This window comes from Suricata suricatta, chromosome 10 (assembly GCF_006229205.1).
Source record: "Suricata suricatta isolate VVHF042 chromosome 10, meerkat_22Aug2017_6uvM2_HiC, whole genome shotgun sequence".
Taxonomy (NCBI): domain Eukaryota; kingdom Metazoa; phylum Chordata; class Mammalia; order Carnivora; family Herpestidae; genus Suricata; species Suricata suricatta.
In genome coordinates, this window is record NC_043709.1 from 59220384 (window position 1) to 59230537 (window position 10154).

General features: G+C 36.6%; 1 pseudogene; it reads right to left on the reverse strand.

Annotated features, from left to right (window-relative positions):
- Positions 1–1902: 1902 nt before the first annotated feature.
- Positions 1903–2841, reverse strand: LOC115305194 (annotated as a pseudogene).
- Positions 2842–10154: the final 7313 nt, after the last annotated feature.

Below are 10154 nucleotides of genomic sequence, written 5' to 3' on the forward strand. Positions count from 1 at the left end.
GTAATGGAACGGTGTGATATCTCATGGAAAGGAGAAGTGATAAAGATCCTTGCCAACTAAATTATGACAAAGGGCTAGAGAGCTGATGTTCTACTGAACCTGTGTTGCTGGCCTTTCAAACTGAAAGCAAACTGTTTCCTATGATCTTTTCTAAGAGCTATTAAAAACAAGCACTTGACCTACCTGCATTTATCTTTAAGTAATCTTACCAGATGGTCCAGAGCTCTGCTGCTTGGCTTTTCTGTTCTAGTGAGTCCAATGGAGCTACATTTTACAGTAGATCAGTATACCTGGTAGAGTCAATGATATGCCCCAATAAGATTTAAAAAAAAAAAAAAAAAAGAATCTCACATTTTTAAACAAAGCTTTTTATTTCTCAAAAATCAATTATGGGGCACCTGGGTGGCTCAGTTGGTTAAGCATCTGACTCTTGGTTTTGGCTCAGGTCATGATCTCACAGTTCCTGAGGTCAAGCAGTATGACAGTGTTCTGTCTGCTGATAGTGAAGAACCTGCTTGAGATTTCTTTCTCCCATCCTTTTTGCCACCCCCCCCACCTGCTCACATGCATGCTCACTCACTCTCTCAATAAGTAAATAAACTTTAAAAAATCAAATGCTATGTTGATAACAAGTCTGGTTTTCAAAAGGGTACTAGTGTAGTCTGAATGCCTGCTCATAATGCACCAGACAAACTTGGAACCTGAGCTGCTCACCTAAGCTGGACATTTTAAGCTGAATCATAAAGTAGACACTTCCAGAAATAGTCCTCAGCATCCATTTTATTAGTGGAACTGGAAACTAACAGAGCCTGAAATCATAAGTTATTTCTACTAACAGGCTATTCACTCTCCCAACATGTCTGCTCTGCCATGTGTTTGGCCCATTAACACACACCTATGGCTTCTTTGAGAGTTTTCTATAAAAAATTGACTGAAAAAAGAAAATTAAGCTTGCTTTCCAGATGCCTTGTCTTTTCATGTACCCGATTATATATTTATAAAGAAATACCTTTATAAAACAGAATCATCTGTTGAATTACCACTACTTTAGCTAAGAGACAAATCATTGTAAGATTATCAAGCTACCCATCATTATCCAATTATTTTCTTCGATTATATGACCAGTTTAATGTTTTTACACTGATCACTAGAATATACTGTCTTGAGGAACAAGCAGTAAAGACATTGGTGGTAGCTCTCATTTATACCAGAAGACCCATTTAAAAATATCCGCTCTAATATCTATTGGCTTAGAGGTTTTAGTACCCATTAGAGGAACACTCTTACCTAGAGACATGATATATTTCAGTTGAATTAAAAGTAGCAGTTAACTTGCATACTGATTTTAGATTCCAGATGCCACTAGACAAAGAAGTGTACTATGAATAGATTGACATTATGATCTCTGAATATCAAGGGGAATAGAGAGGTTGTTATAAGATGGAGAAGGAAAAATTTTGGATTTTTAAAGGTGATTTAAGTTACCTTTTTTAATATTATTATATCTAATGGTAATGGCTAGTGAACACGATGTTGGACACACTGGATATTGAACACTGATAGATATATGAAGTTACCATGAGTGTCTGAGACTACTCAACATTCCACCAAAGTAATTTTTCATCCTACTAAATAGTATCCTCCTTTAACTATTAGCATAAATTTATACCTAGAAAGAATATTCTTTTGTAGAATGACTACAAATTGCATTGATGCTAAAGATATAACACTGCTTTTAAGGAAGAATAAATGAAGAATTGGTACTACTCATTCAGTGAAAATAATTCATTGTGGGATAGCAAACTAAAAGGATTCATAAATGATTCAAGCTTGACCCCATACTAAAAGCAAATCAGAGTGAGACAATGAAAGGGCACATTAATGAGAAAATCGCAAGTAGAATTAGTATAAAGACTTTTTCTTCCATGGGATTTTTCCCAAAGCTTGTTTGACATCTTTGTTTCTTAGAGAGTAAATCAGAGGGTTTAACGTGGGTGTGACCTATATGTAAAATACTGAAGCCACTTTACGCAATTCAGGATTGCTTGGAGGTGTGAGATACACAAAAGAGACAGTCCCATGGAGCAAACTTACCACTCCCAAATGGGAGCTGCAGGTGGAGAAGGCTTTCTTTCTCTCTTCACTGGAGGGTATCTTCAAGACTGTGGTCACAATGTACATGTAAGATACTATAATAACAACTATTGTAGGCAAAATAATGAAAGCAGCCAAACTAAGAGACACCATCTTATTGACAGAGATTGGAGCAGGAAATCTTCTCAATTTGGTAAGAACCACAGTAGAAGTGATCAATGACTCAGGAAGCACAGAATGACACTGAGAATGTTGTGCTGGGTTGGAGGATGGAACTGAGCCACCACAGAGATAGGAACCAGCCACCAGCTTAATACAAAGGCGTCTTGACATGTGCACACTATAAAGAAGAGGGTTGCAAATGGCGATGAAGCAGTCATAGGCCATGGCTGCCAGGAGAAAAGCCTCTGTAACCATGAAAAATGCATAAAGAAACAGCTGAGCCACACAACCTACAAAAGAGATAGTCTTTTTCTTAGACAGGAAGTTGACCATGGCTTTCGGGGCAATAACAGTGGAGTAGGAGAGGTCAATGAAGGAGAGATTCCCTAGAAAGAAATACATTGGTGGGTTCAGCTGGGAGTCAGTCACAATGATTGCCATCATACTAACGTTCCCCAAAAGGACCATGATATAGACCAGCAGGAATAAGAGGAAAAGGAGAATGTGGACCTCAAGACGGACCCTGAAGCCTACAAGAATGAAGTCAGTTACATCTGAATGGTTGCCTGTTCCCTTGTCACCCATGTCAAGAACCTGATAAGAGGTACAAGACAAGGTTAAAAATTAAACTTTGTATCTATTTGCTAGTATCATAAAATATTCTTTTTCTCAGGGTGCCTGGGTGGCTTAGTCAGTTGAGGGTCCAACTTTGCTTCAAATCATGATCTTACAGTTTGTGGGTTTGAGCCCCGGGTGGGGCTCTGTACAGATCAGCCTGGAGCCTGATTCAGATTCTCTGTCTCCCTTTCTCTCCCTACCCCTCTCTAACTCATGCTCCATCTCTCTTGTCTCTCAAAAATGAATAAATGCTTTAAAAATTTTTTAATAATCCTTTTCTCTTGTGGAAGATATTGAAAGTTGTGTTATCCAATTTTATTAGGTATGATTTGCTGCACCCTTTTATAGAAAGTAAATCTAAGGTATATTGAGATCATCCATCAGCACACAACATGTAAGTTACCTAACTCATAGTTTTCTAATGTGACTCTCCAAATCCAGTGCTCTTCCCATTTAGCACATATGACATTTATGCAGAAAGCATTATTCCTTTATACTGTTTACCTCTTCACTTGATTTTCATGGTAAGTTTAGTATATCTGAAAGTTTTAGAGATGTATAAGTATTTATCCTCATCTTTAATTTGCAATTTCAAATTTATTTTATTCTTGATAATGCTTCCAACTTATGGTAGAAGGATCTAATTAAACAGTGAAGTAAAACTCCATGAAACAGGCATTTAGGTGGATCAGTGGTTAAGTATCTGACTTTGATTCAGGTCATGATCTCACAGTTCACAGGTTTGAGCTCCACATCAGGCTCTGCACCGATAGTGCAGAGTCTGATTCAGATACTCTGTCTCCCTCTCTCTCTGCCCCTTCCCCTCTTGCTCTCTCTCAAAAATAAATAAACATTGAATAAGTTAATTAGTTAATTAAAACTCCATGAATAGACATTAGTGTCAAATACACGTTAATATTTGTGAGAGATAAAATAGTTTGTGAGAGATAAAAAGAGGTTACCAAGATATTTAGTTTTGTATCCAAAATGAAAACCTTGAAATATAGAATGCATCATCACCTTCTTGAAAGGGACAAAGCTTAGACATACTACCAGGAGGAAAAATCCATGGATTCTGCATATCTCTGTACAAATCTGTCAAGAAGCCCATTTGACTTTGAACATCTGTGCAAATAAAAAAAAAGAAATTTCAAATCAATGTATTGACTAAAACTTTGGAAAAGTAATTTTATGATGTTTCTACTTAGAGTGAGATCCATGAACATATTAAAAATTTTAAAGCAATTATTTTGAACTGGTCACACAGTTAGAAATAGTCTAATTTGTTTTTTCTATAACTTTGGAAACTCTCCATTTTCTCACATAAAGTGACACAGCTATTTCTTTTATTCAGATTTTAACATCAAATGTGATTTAAACCACCCAACCGAAGGGACAGCTCACATGGCTTATCAAAAGCACCAAATGATCTAAAAAGTATACATTTTCAATTTGGCACATGTGGGCAGAGTCACCATATCCTGCTCTCATCCTCTATCAGGCATGTGACCATCTGTCTTCATGCTCTACCCTGGTCCCTCAGCTCCTACCACTCTCAGCCCATCTTCCTCCTCTCCACCAGATACTAACCTTCTCAAAATGTTAATAACTTAGTGCACACAAGGGAAAAACTGCCAACAGCTCCATAATCGTATCCTTAGGCTCCTTCCTTACCTCACTGCTCCAAGGACAAACCAAAATCCACTGAAATAATCTTAATTAAATTTATTTTTGAAAAAAGGACTAAGTGCCCATATTAACTTGTATAAGGACATTTGCACTTAAACACTGTTGTAAACTAGGTTTAAAGGAATAAAGATTTAACAATGGAGAGTCACCTGGGTGGCTCAGTCAGTTAAGCATTCAACTCTTGATATCAGCTTAAGTCATGATCTCCTGGCTTGTGAGTTCAGGCCCCACATGGATCACTGGGTTGCCAGTGCAGAGCCTTCTTGGGATATTCTCTCTCTCCCTCTCTCTTTTTTTCGAAATAAATTAAATTTTAAAAGAAAGATTTAACAGTGGAATTTCAGGCATCAGACATCAAATGTAAGTGAGTAAAGGCAGAGAAGAAAGAGTTTATATTTTAGAGAAAGTAAGAAGGCCTTGTCAAAGGCACCAAATTCACATCATACAGCTGGATATCTGGCAGTATTTTAGCAGATTGTTTTTTGTTTTATAGTTCCCATTGTTATTAACCAAATTCTATTATATTGCCTGAAACTATATCAGCCAGTATGCAGTGACAGGAAATCATTATTTGGAGATTGCTATCATTTTCCAAGAGTAATGTGTATTCATCCAATCATTCATTAAGTCACTGAACACGATGGGCCACCTACTTTATACCAGTCAAAGTACAGGAATACACAAGTCAGATACACTCAGAAAGGAGCTTCTTCCCAAAATACAAGTGCATCACATTTTCTTGTTTGCCTACTTTTTTATTGTGAAATAACCAGTATGTTGTGATTTACCCTTCAGAAAAAGGTGTGTGATTTTTTGAGGTGCATACCAGCTTTCAAAAATAATTTGTAACAAGTAAATCTTACCAATCATAGAATAATTTTTATGCATGAAGGCACACAGACATACTCACAAATGACTAATTATTTGACTGAAATAAACAAAGATTTATCTCATCCCTTACCTGAATATTCCTTTCTTTACTTTTCTTGAGCAATTCTCTAATGATAGATGCAAGGATGTAAACATACGTTGTTTAATTCTGGAAATGCAAAAACAATTTATGAAGCTAAACACAAGAAAATTAAAGACTAGGTCAAAATTAAGCATTTTTTAAAATTAAAATTTCACACAACATATAAAAATCTTGTTTTAAAATATATAACTTTATTCTATAATAGGCTCTGCTCATAGATGAGTAACACCCTATTCTTCAATTAAGAGTATCTTTATATCTCCTTTAGCAGTGTTTCTGCCTGAAAATCCTGTCATTTTGTACCTTTGTAGAGACAAGAGGATGAAGAGGTGATCTAGTGAAGCCTCTTCCAACCCTGTGAATGTTGCTTTATTGAAACTGAAAACAAAATGCAACTGAGCCTCTAGAACTGCCTTGCATGAGATGCCTCTCCTTCAGGGGGGTATCTCACAGGCCTCACAATGAGGGTGAGGACTGCACATGGGAATTTAAGTAAGGCGAAGACAGAAGCACCAGTGAATAGTGCAGTCCCTGATGACTTGGGGAACACAGGAGTCCTGGTGCCCTCAGTTAGCTCTACAGCAACCATTTCAGGTCATTATTATATGTATTGGGTTGAAAGAGTTCCTCTGAGGGAGGCTAAAATTAAGTCAATTGTGGGATAATAACAATGGCAGGCTCCAGATCCATCCCATGAGGACCACATAGAAGAGACAAAGAGAACAAAGTATATTTACTCTATTTATTCACCTTGAATCATCTCTGAGTCTTTTTTGGACATGACTTCTTATTAGGAAAACTTGTTTTAAGATTGACATAACATGTTTTATATAATTTCCATTCCTAAATTCAATTTCTGCCTTCTACCATCACAGCTACTAATGCTTTTACATGAGAGTTCAATGTCTTCTATTTTCTTGTTGTATCTTACTCTTTGCTATATGATTTTTATTTTGCACTTTATACATAATGTTATAATGTGACCACTGTATTCATAATTAAAATTAATGAGCAACAGTCTATCAATAAACCCACATATTTGAATACAAGTGACAATGATCTCAAGGCCTTGTTATCTCTGGTGAACTAAACCTTAGTTCTAGCTAGACTACAAGTTTATGGATCCAGATATAAGAATGTACTTATTTCAATGAAATACAAGAAGTAATGAAAAAGAAATGAGTTTTAAGGAAATAAACACACAGAACTGTACCCATCCTTAGTATACCTTACACTGAATTTCAGTTATCAAAGACAGAATTTAATGCCCATGATAAAATATTTAAATAACATTTTCTTGAGCCACCTGGGTGGCTCAGTCAGTTAAGCAGAGAGCTTCGGCTCTGGTCATGATCTCATAGTTTGTGGGTTTGAGCCCCGCATCAGGCTCTATGCTGACAGCTAGCTCAGAGCCTGGAGCTTGCTTCCGATTCTGTGTGTCCCTCTCTCTGTGCCCCTCCCCTGCTCATGATCTGTCTCTCTGTGCTTTCAAAACTAAATAAATGTTAAAAATTTTTTAAATAATAATATTTTCTTTCATATACTTACAAGCTAGCTATTGCAAAACTAAGGTATAAAAAGGAAACACAAATTTTAGTGTTAATGTAACCTCAGGTGACTGGGGTCATCAACTAGGCAATTCTTCTGATTTGGGCCATGCAGTCTCAACTGTGGAGGGTGGCCTCAGCTGGGATGACTCAGACAGCCTGTCTTTTCTCTGTATTGTGTGCTTTCTCCAGCAGGCATCCCTGGGCCTTGTTGAAAGCAGAAATGAACCAGCACTTTTTCAGTAATAATACCATCAGCCAAAGTGAGTGATATGGGTGAATCAAGGCATGGGGCAGAGCTTGCCTGAGTGAGAGAACACATAGTCACATAGCACGAAGCAGGGGCAAAGGGAGGGGTGAAGAATTAGGATCTTGTCAACATAGGGCTATGTCCTGAAATGGAGTCCCATTGGTCCTTTTCAAAGACCTTACCACAGGTCCCTGGCATATGCTCCCTATTAGATTAGAAAAAACTTCTCATGGTTTTAAGTGATTATCTGTTGGCTATTTTGAATATTTCTATTCTTGTGTCTATTAGAAATTCCACTTCTTCATGTATTTTTTTCCCCACAAAAAGCAATCATATTCAGGTCCTGAGGTTATCGATGGTTTTTTTTCCACCTTCTTGTACTTGAAGAATAATAGTCATACTTTGTCATCCAAATTTATTGTAAAATTATCCATGAGATTTGGTCTTTCTAGCTAAATGTTCAGGGTTTTTCTTTTTATTGTTTTTAATGTTTATTTATTTTTGAGAGGGAGAGACAGAATAGGAGTGAAGGATGAGCAGAGAGAGAGGGAGACAGAGAATCCAACACAGGTTCCAGGCTCCACACTGTCAGCACAGAGCCCAATGCAGGGCTTAAACTCATGAACTGCAAGATCATGAACTGACCCAAACTCAGAGGCTTAACCAACTGAGCCACCCAGGCGCCCCAGTGTTCTGTTTTCATATCGATATTTGGGAAGTCAATCATCTTGCTATTTGTTTTCTACTTGTACCATTTGTCCTTTCTCCATATTTTTTCATCTTATTTTGGGTTAAGTATTTTTAGTATTAAAATTTTCGTCTTTATTTACTTATTATCTATTACTTTTTTGTTTTGTTATGCTAGTTGTTGCTTTCAGATATACAGTATACATTATAAACTTACCACAGCCTATCTTCAAGTAATACTATACCAATCCATGCATATTAAAACAACTTTATATAATTTACTTTTATTTCTCTTTTCCTAGTCATACATTTTTCCTCTGTGTGTTATAAATTTGGCCATACAATATAATCTTTTTGTTTAAACAATTATTTTTAAAAGATGTTGAAATAACAAGAAAATTATTACCTACTTACCAATGTAACTCCTATTACATTACCAATGTAATTCTCCTGGCTTTCTCTGTGGTATCATTAATCCTTTTGTCAAAAGGATTTCCTTTAACACATCTTCCTGGGTGGATCTGCTGGTGATGAAGTCTTTTGGCAGTTGGATGTTTGTAAATGTCTTTATTTCACCTTCACTTTTTGAAAGATATTTTCACTGGATATAGAATTTTAGGTTAACAGTTTTTCATTTTGGCACATTAAAGACTTTTCTCCACTGTATTCTCACTCGCATTGCTTCCTATAAGAAATCCACTGTCATTCTTATGTTTTTGCCTCTGCATGTAATGTAGATTCTTTTTCTTTCCACTTTTTAAATTTTTCTATCATTGATGGTGAATAATAATGACCATGATATGTCTCAGCGTAAGTTTCTTCATATGTCCTTGGAGTTTGCTGGAAATCTTAGATGTGAGTTTTTAGTTTTCAACAAATTTGTACAATTATAAGACTCGATTTGTTAAATCTTTTTCCTGCCCTTCTTCTTCCCTCAGGGACTCAAATTACATACATCTTAGAGCACTTAAAGTGGTCCTTCATATTACTGATGACCTTTTCATTTCAAAAATTATTTTCTCTTTGTATATAGCTTCTATTGCTATGATTTTAAATTCACTGATCTTTCTTCTAACATATTTAATATGTTGTTAATTTCATCCAGTGTATTTTTCATCACAGACATTGTAGTTTTTATCTTTAGAAGTTTGATTTGGGTCTTTTAAAATCCTTCCATGTTCCTCCATAACTTTTAGAACATGCAGAATTCAATTATAACTGCAATGTCCTTCTCTACTACTTGCAACATATATCTTAGTTCTGGATACATTTTCATTGATTGATTATTCTCATTATGGGTCATGCTTCCTGCTTCTTTGTATATCTCATTTCTTACCTGATGCTGGATATATTTGTATTACTATAAATATTCTTGAGCTTCTGTCTAGGATGTATTTAAGTTGGGTCTTTTGTGATTTGGTTGACAGATCAAAGCCATGTTCAGCCTAGGGCTAATTATTCTTCACTACTAAATGAAGACCTCTCTGAGTATTCTTTTACTTTTATGCTTATTTATTTATTTTGAGAGAGAGAGAGAGAAAGCACAAGCAGGGTTGAAGCAGAAAGAGAGGGAGAAAGCTGACAGCACAGAGCCCCACACAGGGCTCAGTCTCATAAACTGTGAGACCATGACCTGAGCAGAAATCTAGTTGGACTCAAATGACTGAGCCCCCCAGGTGCCCCCACCTTCCTGAGTATCCTATGTCCCATTAACTGTGAGGTCTAATGAGAATAGGCACTATGCCAGCACAGTTTAAGATTGAGCACTGTTTCTATAAATCCTTTTGGATATTTTTTCCACATGCACATGATAATCAATATTCTGCTGATCACTAGGAGGAAACCCTTTGTAGGAATCCGGAGAATCTCTCTTTGTGCTACTCCCATCTTTCCAGTACTCTGTCCTACAAACTCTACGTTCAGTTTATCTGACCCCACAGCTCTATCTTTAACTCAGCGAACCCACCAGGCCCAGCCTTAATTTCTTATTGCTGCACCACAGGCTAGAGCTCTCTCAACCCAGTAAGCTTGGGCAACCCTGTTAAGTTCCCTTTGTTTGTCTCAGGGACCATTGCACTGCCTTATTATTAAAAAACAGTTTCAAGGACTTTGTCTGAGTATTTTGGCTGTTTTA